At 36.8% G+C, this 17,369-nt stretch overlaps 1 protein-coding gene across 12 annotated transcripts in view; it reads right to left on the reverse strand.

The window, feature by feature from the left end:
• Positions 1-17,369, reverse strand: part of GULP1 (GULP PTB domain containing engulfment adaptor 1) — a 277,838-nt gene that overhangs the window by 217,022 nt on the left and 43,447 nt on the right. Inside the window, exon 1 of one of the 12 annotated variants that reach the window (XM_052676487.1) lies at positions 13,585-13,608. The exons of 10 other annotated variants lie outside the window; for them this stretch is intronic. The gene's annotated coding sequence lies outside the window, so the exon portion shown is untranslated. Of the gene's footprint in view, positions 1-5,723; positions 5,807-13,584; positions 13,609-17,369 lie in introns of those variants that run through there. One more of the 12 variants, XM_052676486.1, reaches the window with a different exon arrangement.

A 17,369-nucleotide genomic window follows, 5' to 3' on the forward strand; every position in this document is an offset into this window, starting at 1 on the left:
CACTTCACTTAAGAAATTAATACTTAAGAAGTCTCTTGTTCAGATTCCTGGAAGAACAGAATCAATTCACCACATATCTGGAAATTTGCTCAGCTGCCTGATTAAGTCTCTCTTATGAGGAAATAATCCTGTATTTATCTAAAGTATTTATATTTACCATATTATTTCCTTAAGCCGTTTATTGCTATTTGCATTCAATAAAGCAAAACTTTGTGTTAATCATCTTTTTTGCTGCTGTTGTATGACGATAAGAGGATATCTTGTCTTAAAACACTTTGCCACCATATTACCTAAAGAATTTACAGTCTTAGGACATCGCAGGATTGGTCTAACTGCCTGGTACCAATACAGGTCTGCAGTGCTATGCAGTTTCCTATCAAAAATATGGTGGTTGCTTCTCAAGGTTTCCCTTTTTTTTTTTTTGTTAAAGCAAAAGGGAACAAATGCACAAAAATAAGTTACCTGTGCTTCTTCCCTGTTAGCTTTGCATGAGAAACAACTTTTGCCCAGAAATCTAAGCCACGTATCAACCTCATATTTAATATGGGATTGCTCGTGGTTTTGTGATACTTAATATTTTTGTTGTTGTTGTTTGTTTGTTTTGGTGGTGTTTTTTGTTTTATGTTAAAGATACGTTAAAGCAACAACTATCTGGCGCTGTGTCCCTATTCCTCAGTGCAGAGTAGGCTCACATGCATGAAATCATATCTTTTGCACAGGGTGATGAACAACCTCACTCATGACATTTACAACTGTTGATTCACCTGTTTCATGACTTCTCCTTTACAACCCAGTGATCCAAATTATTTCAATTGATAACTCTGTGCATTAGAAAATCTGCACTTTTCTTCCTGAAGTCAAAATTTTGATTTTTTATTATAATTTTTTAGCTATTCTATATTTTCTTTTTACTTACAAAAAGAACCATCTGCTCCTTGATGACTCTTTTGACTTTACCTGTATTGTAACAGCTGCAAATGGGTACACTTGGTTACTGACCTATGGGGATCTGCCAAGTGGTATAGAATTTCATTTGCTGATAGATAGAAAGCTGCAAGCAGACACCACCATTTTTCTGCTCTTAATTGATTAATCAATTGATTAATTAATTGATTAATCAATACTTAAATGATTAATTAATTATATAATACTTAATTGATTAATCAATTAAGAGCAGTAAAATTACATTTTAAAAAGTTTTCTTTAGTCAGTAGACTTTTAGCTATAACAGTACAATTCAAATTCCTCTTCAGAAAAAGTTAAACTGCGTTTTTGGTGTTGAAAATATACACACCAAGTAGCACCAAACACCAAGTACAAAATGCTTTCTTGCTTTCAATTGCTAAGACTTCTAATGTGCTTTCATATTCACCACTAAACTCTTCGCTGCATATTTTTGCAGTTCAAGAAGTGTAACAATGTAATAGTGATATTTCCAAGTACAAAGTCAGAATCATCATTTCAGAATTTGAGTCATAATTCCCCAGATCAAGGAAATAAAGCAACCTGAATTCATTTTTAAATTTGCCTCAAGTACTGAGTCAAAATGCTAACAAAGCACTGTTTTTACTCAAGACCAGAATGCTGCATTTTACATTGTATTTTTCACAACAAATACGTGCACAATTAACAGTGCTTATCTGATGAACACAGACACACTGAATTGCAGAAACTCACCTCAATCATTTGTCTAAGCTCTATGGCTATTGCAAGTAACAGGAATTCATCCATCTTGGCTACCTGCTTGTCTTAAATATCCATACAGCTCCCACATTGTTACTGTATTTGACACATCATTTAATCATATAGTAAGCATCTGCCAACTTTATAGGTCAGAGTTGCATTTTCTAAAAAGCAGAGTAAGGACAGGAAGACCGATGCTCCAGAGAACACATTTCTCCCATCATTTAGCAGTATCGGATAGAACACTGCGGATAAAGTACTTCAGTGGATACATAACAAGTGTGAAGAGTGAGATGGAGGAAATTAAGTGCTAGAAACATACTCCGTGCTTCTAGAAGATATCCTATGAATAGAGACATGGAGCACACCAATGTGCAGGGCACCCACATTAAAGCAATGCAATGAGAGGGCAGAAGCACATTCAGATAAATTCTAGTTGTAAATTTTGAACCACTCAGTGCTGGAGAGGGACAAAACTAACAGTTGTAAGACTGGCAGTTTAATATTAGCATTGTTTTTCAGGGATCTGCTGAAATACTTTGTGAATAACTCTTCAACAAGTATATACCACCTTCCCAATAAGAAATTGCAAAGCACTGAGCTGTGTCACTTATTCACAGGTAGCAGAGGACTCTCCACAGTTGATCATAATACTGACTGCCACAGCTCAGCCCATCAAAGGCAGATGGGCAGCCAACCATACATACTCACGGAAGTCTTTAATATTTATGTCCCAGTATGGCAGAGTAACCATTAGAACAGTAAATGGAATCTCTGAATAAGTCTGCAAGTCTTCAATTCACTCAGGAAAATGAAACATACTTGAAAAGTAAGGAGGTGAAGGCAGCGTGTAGAAGAGAAAAGCCCTGCTTGCTGCTACCTGATATCAGTGCAAGATCAAAACTGAATTTCAAAGTGGTACATTAATCTCTATGTTTCTGATATTTTCAGCACTTTTTTTTTTTTTTAATTAGCTTTAGGTACTATAAGATTCATAGAGGGGAAGAAAAAAAAAAACCAAAAACACCAACCCTTGCTAAAAACAGTAACCTTTGATTTTCTGCTGTTTCATCACTGAAAGATGATCTATAGGTTACCCAAGCCCAATTTTTTTCATAAAACATAAAAAATATATTTTATATATATATATATATATATATAAAAAATTAGACCATAAAATAGACCATAATGTAAATGTTCCTGTCAAAGTGCATTTTTGTTTAAAAGCTGGCAAGAATGAGTAACATTTGCTCAAAAAGCTCCTTCATTCAAATTTTTTCCTCTCCTTTTGGAATTCCAGTCAAAAATTCAAACCAGAGCTGTTAGATACCATATACGTCTAGTGAGCCAATCAAGATTTTTGTTCTTTAATGGCTAATCATGCATCAAGATTTTTCTACTATCAAAGAAAGGATTTACGTAAAACCTCTCAAAATATTGTTACCTAAGCTATCATTTGCAGTCCAGACAGCATCTAGATGAAGCAACACATCTTGGATCACGTTACTTGTCAAACATTTGTAAGCATAATCGGTGTTTGTACTTCCATTCCAGAAGTGAAAATGTCCTTTTGACAAACAGAAGTCAATAAAAATCAGGAGAATAGGTTAGAGAACCACAGAAAGAAATTACGATGCACAAAAGACCTTAACTGCACTTTGGGCAGCTCCGGCCTTCACACTTTGGTGGCACAACAAGCTTAAAGATGACGATGAAAAGAAAGCAACAGTTTACTACAACAAATCCAAATAGGTGTAAAGGGAGCATTTCAACAGTTTACGTCTGCAAGAAGTCAGAATCAAACAGCCTAGTAACCAAGATTACATGATAGTCTAAATTTTTTAATTCTGGAATTGAATTCCTGGCAATGATTTACAAACTTAGAAATGTATACAAATAAAGAAAAATAAATGAAAAATGAAATACAGTGCCTTTATTTTTAACAACACTACATGCTTGCATGCTATATCCACAATCATGGAGATGTGAAACGCAATGTGCTTGGACTGCTCTTGAGATGGGGAAAGAATTGCAGTTGTTCTTTTCTCTCCAGCAGGATAAAAGCAATAAAAAATCCTTCCAATTTTTTTTAAAAAGGATGTATTTAGAGAGAGAGATCTTAAGGTGAATTATAAAAGAAAATAGAAAGTGGCAACAGGCGGCATGTGGAAATTCAGAAGGAAGCCTTTTTCCATTTCACATCTCATGGAACAGGAATTGGATTAAAAAAAAAAGATGATACTAGCTAGCAAATATATGCTGTGCAAAGCTACTGAGGTGTTCACCACGCATGAACTGGCTGTTTTTTAAGACTACAATGACTGAGAAGTATTGAAATTCAGTGAACAAACTTGCTCTTATTGTGGTTCTTTGCTTTCTTTAAAATAAATAAATGAGGGGCAGATGGGGAGGGCTGCATCTCCCCTACAAGCAATATAATACGCTGCAGAGCTGTCTCAGAGAACTATCCCAGCTGGCCTCTGAAATTTGGGTTCGTTTGTTTAGTCACGCTGAGAAGTATACCTCTGTAAATACAGAATGTGACAACCAATATAAATCCCTAATCTAGCCAGTCGTTGTATCTGTTAAAGGTAAGTAAATATGGGAAGCAAGCAGCCTTCAAGAGGAACTTCAACAGCAAAATATTATTAGCTCAAGACACTAACAGATTACAGACAGATAATGGACAAGATGCAGACACAGTCGTTTCCAACTCAGTTCAAGCAACATTCTTTGTTCGTTTGGTGAAAGGACGAGAATTACAAACACAGTAACAAAACCCATCATATTTTTGTTAGCTTGGATGCTTTAAAAATCAGATTATATGTTTTCAGGCTGCTGGTAACATTTTTTGAAATCACTTAAAATACTACTCATTTTATTCACATAGACGTAATACACAGCACTTCTTACAAAACATTTTTCATCAAACAAAAACAGCATGCTGTTAGTAATCAACATTTAACGCACTGTCTCAATACACAATTTTACTATAATTTCATCTTCCTTTTCTAAGATGTACAGCACAATGAAAAAAAAACACCAATGTACAACCATGAATAGAAGCATAAAGACCTGGTAACAGTTCTCTTTCAAGTTTCAGTACAGAAAAAAAACTAAACAAAACATGGAAGAACGACAGCTAGATGTTCCTGATGAGAGGCCAACCAAAGCAGTTCAGGCACAGGCTGAGCACCATCACTACTACAGACAGATTTAGAATGACAAAACAATTTATTTCTCAATTCACAACGTGGAAATACTATTTACATTTTCCACATATGCAAGGACTGCAACCGCATGCATTGCAGAAGTTACTAGATGCTGATCCATAGCTCTGGTAGCCTTTTGGTTACCAACATCATTAAGTTTAAAACATCATTAAGTTTGAAAACGTAGTTAGATTCTAGTGTATTGCCTGCAAGCATCTAAAAATCAACAGCATTTATAAGACGAATAAGTCAACAAAATCCTAGAATGGTTTCTCAACATGCAAACACCATCATCACTTTCGCTTGGTTCTGTTGGTCAATTCTAATAATTCAAATAAGGTCAAATAAAGAAAAATTACTCAACTGCTTCAGGATAAGCTACAAGATTAAAAAACAAATACAAGTTGAAGTCCACGTCATTAACAGAATCTGCAACTTCTTATTCTTCTAGATAGCCCAGAGAGTTTTTAAAGGAAAGAAAATTCCCAGACATGCAAAAGATGTCTAAAATTAAGAAATCTTCCTATTTTCTATATCAATCTTTCCCGTACTTACCAGACTTTGAAGCAGTTACAACATCCACATTTAATAGTACAGCAGACAACCTGAACATTCAATTTCTGTTCCATAAGTTCATGGTTTTAAATGCAGCACTAGCAGACCTAGACTTGAACTGGTGAGCCAAGCAAATCATAGTCATTATCATCATGGATTCATTTGACAGACTTATCTTTAAGCGTACGCTGGTTTGGAAACTGAAAGTTAATTGTGACTTAACATTCTGAGTTCTGTCTGATGTTTCCATCCACCTAAAAGCTGAGTACTTACACTACTAAGTAAGGAATGGCCATCTGGACATTTCACTGGCAATAAAAAAAGCAGGCAGTGAGACCACAACTCATTGTTTGCAAGGACCTAAGAAAGATACAAAGTTTTAGGTTACAGCAGTTACACCCCTGGCAGTAGAAACAAAAGTTAGCTCACTAACTTAAACTGGTTTCATGGTCCTCTTAAGGGTTATCCTAAAGCCAAAACGAGTTGTTTCGATGTCTGACATTTTGGTTACAATGCTCATTAAAGACATATTTGAAAGGAAGCAATTTGAATCTCTTGTTTTTCCCCCCCAAACAACCAATCCTTTCTGAGGTGGATACCCATTCCTTATTGTAAAGATTCATCTAAATAAGTAATCCACTGGAATTGTGCTACTTGACTTAATGTTGTTCCGCAAAAGATGGCCTATTAAGAAATATTACACCCAGAGCACCCTGGAAAGGAAAAAAGCCAAGACCTGCCAGGAAACAGAAAGCTGCTCAAATTCAAAGCTGTCTTAAAGAGAGCTTACTGTGAGTCAGCAGAATTGTCTTATTTCAGCCTTCTCTCTCTCCTCCTCAGGCTCACACTATTCTTAACTACAGCAAATACTCAGAATTATAAAATCCCAGAGCAGAAATATGCAATAATAAGGCTAAGGCTGATACAAGCTATAGATACTTCTGCAACTGTGAATGATTATTCACAGTACATGTACAGTGGAGTAGATAAATTTGCTCAACTTGCAGGAACAGTCTAAATGTGAATACTACATGAGTTCAATCTAGCTAATAAGTACAAGCTAGGCTGCTGACATGGCTGCATTTCTGCGAGGACTGACCACATCCTTTTTCATTTCTGACTTGTTTTTCATTTACTTCAAAGAAAAGGTGAGTTTCTTTGCACTGATGCATATCTAAAGTAGTAACTTCATCAACTGTCCTCAAGGAAAGTCTGCAGTCAGCTATGTAGCATCCCTAGTAATTCATATGAGATTATACAATGATTTTCGATAAGAATTGTGCTGAATTTAGCTTATCAGTTAAAGATAAAACACAAACTATAACAAGAGATCTCAGAGTTCTGAGTCGTTGGTATCTTCTACCAAGCCAAGTTTGAACCCACACCCAAACAGCCGATGTCAGCTAAAACAGCTGAGATGTTTCTGCTGTGACATTTAGCACAAAAATGAGTGTACACTGTTCACTGTTATAGAGGTGTGTCTTTCGTTTTCATGGACTCGTAAACTGGTTTGGGTTGGAAAGGATTTCAGATCATCTAGTTCCTGCCAGCCCTCCTGCCGTGGGCAGAGCTGACACCATCACATCAAGCTGCCCAGGGCCCCATCTTACCTGGCCTTGACCAACCCCAGGGATGGAGCATTTTCTAGGCAACCTGTGTCAGTGCCTCAACAACTTCTGAGTAAAAAAAAAAAAAAAGTCTTCCTAATATCTCACCTAAATTTCTCCTCCTTCAGTTTAAAACTGTTTCCCCTTGTCCTATATCATTGTTTTTAAGGCAGACAGAGAAAGCAAAAAGGAAAGATGGGAAGCAGATAGAGCAACCTTCTTTCCTCAATGCTTCCACTAATATCTGGAGGTCGCAACATATGAGATCTTTTCTCATATTCTTTTCTCCTTCCACCTATAGTATCTCAGAACATGCTATCTTAGACCACTTCCAAGCATCCCAATAATAAACTTTTTCACTACCACAAATTCTGTCTTGCTGCTTTATCCAACAGCAGAGAGACAAAAACAATACAAAATACAACTCAATACACAAAGCAGAATATTACTTCAGTCATAATACCACTTTAGTCATTACTACCATAACAACATTTTCAAGGCCACAGTGGTTTTCTACTGCACTGATAAATTAATACGCAAAAAGAAGCAAGAGGTCCACGCCAGAGTGCCTTCTTGAATCACAGGAAACCAGAAATGCTGAGGAAGCGTATAAATCACAGACAACACCATGGTAAGGTAGCATACATCGTTTCATACAGAATGAAGACAAGTTTAACCAGGAAGATGTAAATTAATAACCACGTCAGAGAAGAAAATGCAGAGGAGAAAGAGACATGAAAAATTAAACTGCCCTGGCAAATATGTATCGTGACAAAGCAATGAAGTTCAACTTGCAGCTCAGGAAATTCCCAAAGATTTGGAATATCTCACTTGCACTTGTAGTTCCATGAATGAGTAAGGATTAGATGCTAAGCTGTCACACTGCAAAGCAAGTGTTGGTAATCCAATGGGGCAACATTTCGCTCCTTGTATCATGCACTAAGCCATTCAGTTCATTCAATTAGGCAAGCAGCAATGCACTAGATCGTCCAAAATCTTCTTCATCTGCATCCAATAGTTCCTGCAGTGTTAGCAGTTCTTATTGACAGACCAGATCTCAGTTCTGCTGGCCTCCTGTCTTATACAAGCAAATCCTCAGCTCTTACAGTTATTTAAATGAACGAGGATAAAGCATGTAGGATTACATCTCAACTGTACCTCAAACTGAAGGGCAATTAAGACTCTGACCTTACACATTATGCCAGCAGGCACAGCAATGCACCCATTTCCTTTAATAATACCGCAAAAAAATTGAGATTACTTTAAAACATTTAATATCACTGCTTGACTTTCAGAGACACTAAAGCCTAATGTTGGACTAAAAATAAAAATCATATAACCTAGAAGCATCTTAAAAGAAAGGATAATTGCCTATAAAAAAGAAATTAATTAGAAGTGCAGCAGAATCTTTACCACCTGCTGAATTTTGGAAAAGTTTAATGGTCCTCTAAAAAGGAACAACTCGCTCCCAAATGGCAGGATGATGCTGGTAACACAGGTACACGAAGCAGCTCAAGATAATACCATGAAGCACATCTGGAAGCTATTTTGTTTGCATCTTCAGTCAGACACGATGATACCACAGGCAATATTGCCAAGCAAGAAAAGCCAGTGACAGCAGCAGCCCACCTACTTGGAAGAGCAGAGATTCTGTGACAGACAGAGGGAGGTACAGTGGCAGCCTGGCAGAAAAAGCAAAGAGAAACTGAGCTTTAAATAAAAAGACCCTTGTCAGCACCACCAAGCACATAGATTTTGTTACTAGTACACAGGAACACACTGTGTCACCCAAACACTCTCAAGCAAAAAGAAAAAATCCCAGGCAGGTAAATGCCTTCCAATTGTTTCCTAAAACACCGCAGGTCATGCTGTCCTGCACAGCAAACTGTCAGGGGACTGGTCAGGGCCAAACACTGCACTCAAGTTCCACACTGACATGCGGTAAGAAGTAGGAGATGACAATACACTGCAAGTGGAAAAAGAGCAGGACTGTCTCCACCAGCTTCAACGTTGTCTTGTACTGCACTACTGAACTGCATACCACAGCGTTAACCTACATTGGAAAAGTTTCAGTGTATAACCATCTTTTCTGGGGAGAAATGACAGTTACACTCCAGGGGCTGGGCCAAAACAGTCAGGATATTATGAATCCAACTCATTTACCCTCAAGTCTGACTCCTCTGCACAGCAATGTGAGTTATCAGCTCAGCTTGACAAAACCATTTAGATGCTAATATGAAGACAAATTCTCTACATCTTATAAAAATTGCTTTGTGTAACTACAAGCATCTCTGCACCAAACCTCCAAGAAATGCAAAACATCAGGGAATGCAGAAGTCAGAGTTCATTAGCTTGCTCCAACTGCATGAAGACATTTTTATTATGTTAATTTATTTGAATAGGCCATTAAAATATAAATCCAAATAGAAAGTCTGGCCAAATAAATATTGTGGCTACTTGCACGAAACAAAACCTTTCCAATAAAATGTGAAATGGCAATTCCACATTAAGTGCAACCGCTGCCTTCATCTTTCTTCAGATCTTGACTTGCCTGTTGGAAAGAGAACAGAACAGGCATTATTTGTCCCCCTGGCTCCTCACGCAGGTCTCTAAAGAACACTTAACCTAAACAACCAATTTATGGTATTAAGCTCTTGGACATTAAGTATCTCAAATTCCACCTCAGGGTATTAGGCCAACTGCTGTTTAAATTATGTGTAAATTGGCTCAATCATGACTCTCCACTGGAAAGATCTGCCTTATAGATCGTGCCCTTAGGGAATCAAATGCTTTAATGACAACCTACCACTAAGCTAATCAAGAATCAGAAATGGAGTTAGAATTAACTAAAGCAGAAGCACTGAAATAAAGACAAAAAAAGTCAATAGTGTTATCTAGTTAAAACAGGTCATGCATAGTAGAGTTTCCCCACCATTTACTACTGCAACACATTTCTACTATAATAAAAATAAATTTTAAGCCTCTGCAAAATAATATAAGAAATTTGCAACTCTTAACTTCAATGCAGTGAAATTACAACTCATTCACAAGTTGGAAGATTTTAAGTCCCATCACCAGTCGATATCAGATCTCAATAATGTCACTGTTTAATCCTAGCCATAAAGATTTCTGTGTGAGAGTATATGAATATACTATGTAATTTCTGCTGTAACCTTACAATATTATGTTCTCTCCTTGCTCACAATAAAGGATGGATACTAAACCTACATACACCCGTATAAGTTCAAGTATTCAGTGCTCTTAAAATAAGTAAAAGATTTTGCACTTAAAAACTGCTTGGTATTTAACTTCCAGGAGCCCACATATTGCACAAGCCTGCTGCAAATCACAAATTCATGTGCAGGTTTCAGTATCTAAACATGTTAAGTACATTTCAAGTAAATCTACATCTACAGAATGGTTCCATGATTTGGTCAGGAAATCAGTCCTGTCAACATTTTTCTACAATGGATCTGGCTTTGACCCATGCTGTGGAAATCATTATCAAGTGCAGAAATTAAGGCAGAATGCAGTGTACACACGGGATAGGTTTTGAGGTGATACTGTCAGAAGAAAAATACACATGCAAATCCACGTCCTCTCACTTGTCCTCAGACTACAAAATCCTTTTGCAACTCACAAGCTTAGGTATTTTTTGTCTCAGCTTTCAGAAGCCCATGTAAGAATTCTTCAGCAAAGCCTGACGAAGTAGTGGCGCAGTCTAAGGAATAAAGTTAAGGACAAACACACATCTCCTGTTCTATTTTAGAAAGAAGATTCAAAAACAGCCTCTCCGCCAACCAGGAAATTAGAATCACACGATACGTCTGAGGCTGAACTGGGAAATACCAGCATAAAGTCATAAGCACACACTGACTCCTTGTAAAACAGCAACAAATGAAGATGTTGTGAAAATAATTCCGAATCCAAAGAGATTCTCACTGAAAAGCAGATAGTATTTACATACATCTAATGTCACGGACATCAAGACGCATGAGGGAGGTCAATGAGAAACACAAACTAGCAATTAGGTTTTGAGAAGTCATGAAATGAAGGGAGCATTTTTAGGAGGCTGTAGTAACAGGGCAGAAACCACCCTGGGGGTGCCAGGCTAAGCACACGCTCTGGAAAGCCAGCAGCATCAGGCTGACTCAGCTGAAGCTGTCTTTTAGTACCACACTTTCTCAGAATTACTTTCAATGGATTTCTGGATTTATATACAAATGATATGTTTAGTCTCACATCAGACAAAAGAACATGCTGCAAACTTTTACCTTACCTTTATTTAACTGAGCTAAACAGAAAATTCACTTGTCCAAATGCTCCTTGTTCCCTCCACATGTTTAAAAAAACATTCAGCTTCATTATTTTATGTTTTAGACAAGTATATCACTGCCATGCCCATAAATAACCCTCATTTATCATTGTTAAGTTCCTGGGTTTTGCATTTTTTCCAATAAATCAATAAGAACTTCACAGCTGCTGCCTTTCCTTTATCCAGAGCAGCTTTCCTCTCTGTGCTAAAAAGAAGCAGGGAGATTTCAGCAGTACTTCCAATCTAAGCACCAAGTTTTCACGTGTGGAGAAATGAGGGACATCAAAAGAAAAAAGAAAAAAAAGGAAAAAAAACAAAAAAGCAGGATAAGAAAAATTGATTTTTAGTATTCATGCCAACAGACATAACCCTCTCAGCAACATGGTTACTTACACATAGTAGCTTTGCCAGAGCTCTGAGTCAACAGCTTGGAGCTGCCATACTCTAAGGCTGACCATGCCAGAGGTATTGCTTAATAGTGAAAATCGACATGAACATGTTGTGTAAGCAACACAGTCCATAAACGTAGCCTTTCGGCTTTGTTCAAAGTACTTCAAACAGAGAAGTATAAGAAAAGTCTAATTTGAATTCCACGAGCTTTAAAAGAAATCAGAACCTCTCAACTATCATTTCAAATGCATGCGTATTAATTTACAGAAATGTAAATGTAATACTCTAAGTAAGCAGTCTGACCTTCACACGACAGCGTTCTTAGTTTTAAGATACAGGTAAAACAGAAGGTTTTAAAACACTCTTACAAGCCCTACTAAACTTTTGAAGCAGCCCTAAATATTTAAATCTTGAAATTTTGAATGATTCACTCAGAAATATTGAGTCACACTATTCCTCTCAATCCTCATGGATCTGTTAAGAACATTCAGGTACGGAGTTACCAAGACATAGAACTTGTACCTAACCAGCAAGGAATTACTACTTCCCTGATCCATGAAATGACTTAGTGATTCTGCATACTCCATGCAGAATCTACCTTCATTGCTCTGTTTATTGCTGCCTTTATTTAACTCTTTTTGTAGAAATATAGAATCCTGTCATTTTCATTTCCATACTTATTTCCTGGCCATAGTTTATTCCTTGTTTAAGAAGTAAACACTCCTCATCATATAATGCCTTCCTTCACTGACTTCATTGCCAGCATTTTCCCATTAGTTCTAAACTCTTTTTCAATGAAATCAATCCAATTAACTTCTTTGCCTTTTTCTTAAGGCAAAGATGTTAAGTAAAACCAGACCAGGCACCAATGCCTCCTATTTGACAATATCCTCTGATGAGATCCATCATTGTGTTTCATTTCATTGTTCTCAAGACCAGAGCTCTCGCATTGTTGAAAACAAGGCCTTCCATCTCTGGCACAAAGCCAAATCAAAGTATTACACATGATCAATACTCTGCAATAATGAATAAATAAGGAATGCAATTAAAATTAACAATAAAACTGTGTCTCAGAGTATGACAAGAGAGTATAGCATTATCCATTTTCACTCATGACTTTTTCTCAGCTATCACTTTCTTCAAGGGCAGTGTCAGCAACTGCTAAGGCAGAAAAGACCTTACTGTGTTTTGTCACTCGGTACCACCAGCTACAGCAATTTATGTCAGTTTACAATGCTTAGTATCCCACTACCACTTCTCTTCTCAACTTTGGAGGTAACAAATCTCAAGAGACACAAAAATATAGTGTGAAACCAGATAACTGTTCTAGGCTGTATCCTCTGCTTCCCAAGGGAGCACCATGCCTCATGTTCAGCACCATTACCTCAGATGGCATCTCAGAAGTGTCTTTGGATGAAAGGAAAACATACAGTAAATAATTTGTGCAAATAGTAAATAACGTTCTTAAATAATTTTCACTTCTACGTTTTTGGTCTTCTCAGCATTTCAGCTACTTGATGATGATAAACTTATCTCTACCCAAGAGTCTTAAGACCTATTCAGGTTCAGTAACTCAACTGTTACAAGGGTGACATGGCTTTCTTCCTACTTCTCGCCCTCATCCTTTCATTCATTCTGAACGATTGTGTGAATAATATCTATATATTTATGGCTACAAGCTTATACAAACAGATATGCACTTTATGTTTGTAAAACTGAGATTTTGAAATGTTTACTGTGAGAAAGTTAATCTTGTATTTCACTTGAACCTGAGTGTTTCTCCTGAAAGCAAGGCAGGCGATAGTTCAAGTCCAGATCTTACCTCAGCTTTAAATTAAGGACTTATTGTTCATTTCACATTCCCAGTCAAGCAGAGGAACAGCAACATAGGTGAAAAGGCTTCCGGACCTGTACGAAGAACATATTCTACTTGTGTTGGAAGGTACAAAAGCCATACCTACTGAACAAAACATTATCTTTGCATATTAATATTCCAAGTAATTTATTTTCACAAGTTGCTGGTATCCTTAGTTTTCTAACTACTTTAAAATGATTACAAACAGTTCAGCAAGTTCTTGACCACATCCTCAAACACTCCAGCAAGTCCTTCAGACCTGCTGATTTGTACTGAGTATAACACACATTCATTGCTGTTTTATAATCACCAACCCAGCAGAAAATTAGAAAACATCAGTTTATCTCCTCATTTTTTTTCTCTATAAGCCTCTATTTAAAAAACAACTAAGAAGTAACGCTTGCAAAAAACTCAAATGAACTGTCTGAAAATGGTTCTTATTTGCTACAGGCTATTTTTTTTTTCTATAATTAACAAGAATACATTCTGTCTTTCCAGATTTTCCTGTAACCTGCTAAGTCCAAAACATACCCAAATGTGCCAGACTAATGATATAGTCTAGTAATAGAACAAAAGTTGAGTGCCAACATATCAGAAACACTTTCTAACAGACTGTATACTGCGCCACAGCATTGCAATTTCACTACCTGGTTATTTTGCCAAACAAAATACGTGTCAGTATTATTAATTACACAATACATCATGCTCACCTATTTGCTTCTACAATGCCTTTGTAGGAAAACTAAAGAAATAAATACTGAAGGTTATTTGTGTCAGAGTATGTCATAGAGGTTCAACACACAAAGACTTTTCCCTTGGCTTCATGTAAACTGAGTCCTAGTGCCGTTTGATTGTCATGACAGTACCAAACTCTGTAAGCAAATGCTAACCCCTCACACTGATACCCTATTTCTTGAATTTAAACAAGAAAATTACTATTCCCATCTTTTGCACCAACGCATTTGTTTTCTATTCCAAATATGAACTACTTGAGGGTTTGAGATTTGAGACAGTGGAAAAATCATTAATCCACGCCACAAATGATGTCTTGGTTGTCTATGAGCCCCTACAGCTGAGCACTTCCTATATCCCTGGAGACAAGAGAAGATCTTAGCACTCTGCTCCCATCTGCAAAATCAGGTTTTAAAGACAGCATCCACTCTAATGTTTTTCCTTCTACTGTCTCATAAACCCATCTAGCAGAGTCTGAAATAGATATTTGTCATTCATACTTACTTTGACATTTCACTCTAAGGAGTCAAAGCCTACTTATTAAAAAAAAAAAACAACACTTTAAACACAGAAGAAAATAGGAATAGGAAGGTAACTGAACAGCAACGCTGCTTAAACTTGACTTTCTGCAGTAAAAGCAGGACAAGAGAAAAGGCTGGGGGACTCTGGAAAACAAATCTCACTTGTGCAGCACTCAAGACTGGATTAGAGGGGACCAGTAGAAATGGTTTTTTTGTTTTGTATTTATTTACAGAACCCTGACATGCCTGAAGCCACTCACATCGCCACATTTCAGAAAGTTGTTATTCAGGACAACTCATTCCTGTTGCACCATTCACAGTTAGGGTAACAACATTGCAAGAATTAGACTTACAGGGCACCTCTTAATTTAAGGACTTGGTTGTGAGAAGCAGCACAAGTTCTACTAATCACACAGAAATCATACAGAGGAGTTCATGTACTGGAATAATCAGAGCAAGGCTTTTTGTTGTGCTGCGTTCTTGTATAGAGGCCAGAAATCAGTGGTGGAACGTGGCAGCAGTTCTCCAGCTTGATACAGTTGGGCAAATAGCATCTGTGACCTTCAGCAGCAATACCCCGTCCCATTTACAGATCTTGATATCATTAAATATATTTTCAAGCGCCCTAAATACAGAAGTGGTAAGGAAGATTTTCACTTGCGTATGTCAAAAAACTCAACAGTCACATACAGTCATATAATGCACTGAAAGGAAGCACACAAACTCCACTGCTAGAATACAGTCCAAATTATACAAGTCCTACTACATGGTATAAGCTGTTATTGGGTATTCCATTTTCAACTCTACTTCCCAAGGAGAGAAGATCTTTGTAGTTAAAGCCTGATGGAAGCAAAATCAATTCTTCAAGGCAGCATTTTAGTCAAGGTCAAATCTGTGCAAGACACATTATGCTTGATATCATCTCAGAACAAAGGGTTCCCTGTTATTTCAACTTCATTCTTCAGAAACTGAAGGAAAAAATCCCATTTGATCAGTGGGCACAAAGGCCCGAAATCAAGTCTACAGTTTGTCATAGAGCATAGAGAAAGCAAAGCTCAAGTACTGGAAAGAGTGAAGCAACCATGTGGTTCAAGTGTTACAGCAGTGCCACCCAATAGTGAAATATAGCATACTAGAGGAGAACATCTAGAACATACATGTGATAACAACAACCACTTTCAAGTAGATAAAAAACATCTTCACAAGTCTGATGGCTGTCTAAACAACCTATACAGTCACAGGAAGAGGAGTAGGAAGCATTTATAACTTTGATGTGGTGATTAGAGTTCTCAAAAGTAAAAATGAGCAAACCAATTAGTAAATATATATATATAATATATTAATATATAATAATAATATATAATATATATAATATATAATTTATATATATATATACACACACAATAGTAATATATAATTAGTAAATATATATATATATATATATATATATATATATAAAATACATATATTCATTAAGAGAAATTCTTCTTTTAAGGTTAATTCAGGGAGCAGAACATGAAGATACTTCTCTTAAGGAAAGTTCAGACTTCTTACAGCCCAAACATCACATAAGGAAAAGATAAGGAAAAAAGCCATCATAAGGGATTAAGTAAATTCCTCGATAATACATATTCACATCTTACACTTTAAATTAGGCAATGTAGATACAATAAGAATGTATTTGCAAGGATAAAACTGAAGACGCAGGCCTTCTAAGGCAAGAGAGAAACATCAAAGTAGAATACAGCTTAAATCCTCTGTAGGAGAGAAATTTATTGCAGGGATATTTTGAAGATCTCTAAGATTAGAGAAATGAGGAATATATACAGCCCTATCACAACTATTTCATTCCTATTGTTTAATTTATGCCCAAATAATAGTTAGAACCTGACAAGGAAGAATCTCCTTAGGGCTGCAGAGAATTCCCAAAAGCTTGAATTTGAAGAAATGCTGTGTGTCTGAAATCCTAGTGATGCTATGGCTTCCTGATGGACAGCAGGTCCAGCTAAGGGCAGGCATGAATTGTTTCAAAGCATTAATGTGAAAATATTTAAAATGAGCCATCTGGTAACCCAGAGTTACAGGGCTTAGTACAGACAAGCCAGGTGGCACTCACACTGCAGCCTTCACTGCTGTGACTTGGGGCAATCTACCTGCCACAATGGCAGCAGTCTATGAACTCATTTTACTTTTAGACAACACATGACATGTTTTGTTTTATAACACTGTTTTTATCCTTTTTTTTTTTTTTAATTGTTGTTACCATCCTTACAAAAAAAAAAAAAAAAAAGAAAATGCATCAACTTCCACATTGCCATGAAAGAACAGAATTGTGAATATCTGACAGGTCGGTGAATCAAGAGTTAAGATGCAATCCTGTGCTCATTTCTTATCAGACCATTAAATGTCACCTAACTGCGCCCCAGCTGCTGACCTGTGGCACGGAAACAGCATAAGCACACAGCTAAATGAGTAAGAAGATTGGTGGAAAAAACTTAA

This window comes from Tympanuchus pallidicinctus, unplaced genomic scaffold (assembly GCF_026119805.1).
Source record: "Tympanuchus pallidicinctus isolate F22 unplaced genomic scaffold, pur_lepc_1.0 scaffold15, whole genome shotgun sequence".
NCBI classification, from domain to species: Eukaryota; Metazoa; Chordata; class Aves; order Galliformes; family Phasianidae; genus Tympanuchus; species Tympanuchus pallidicinctus.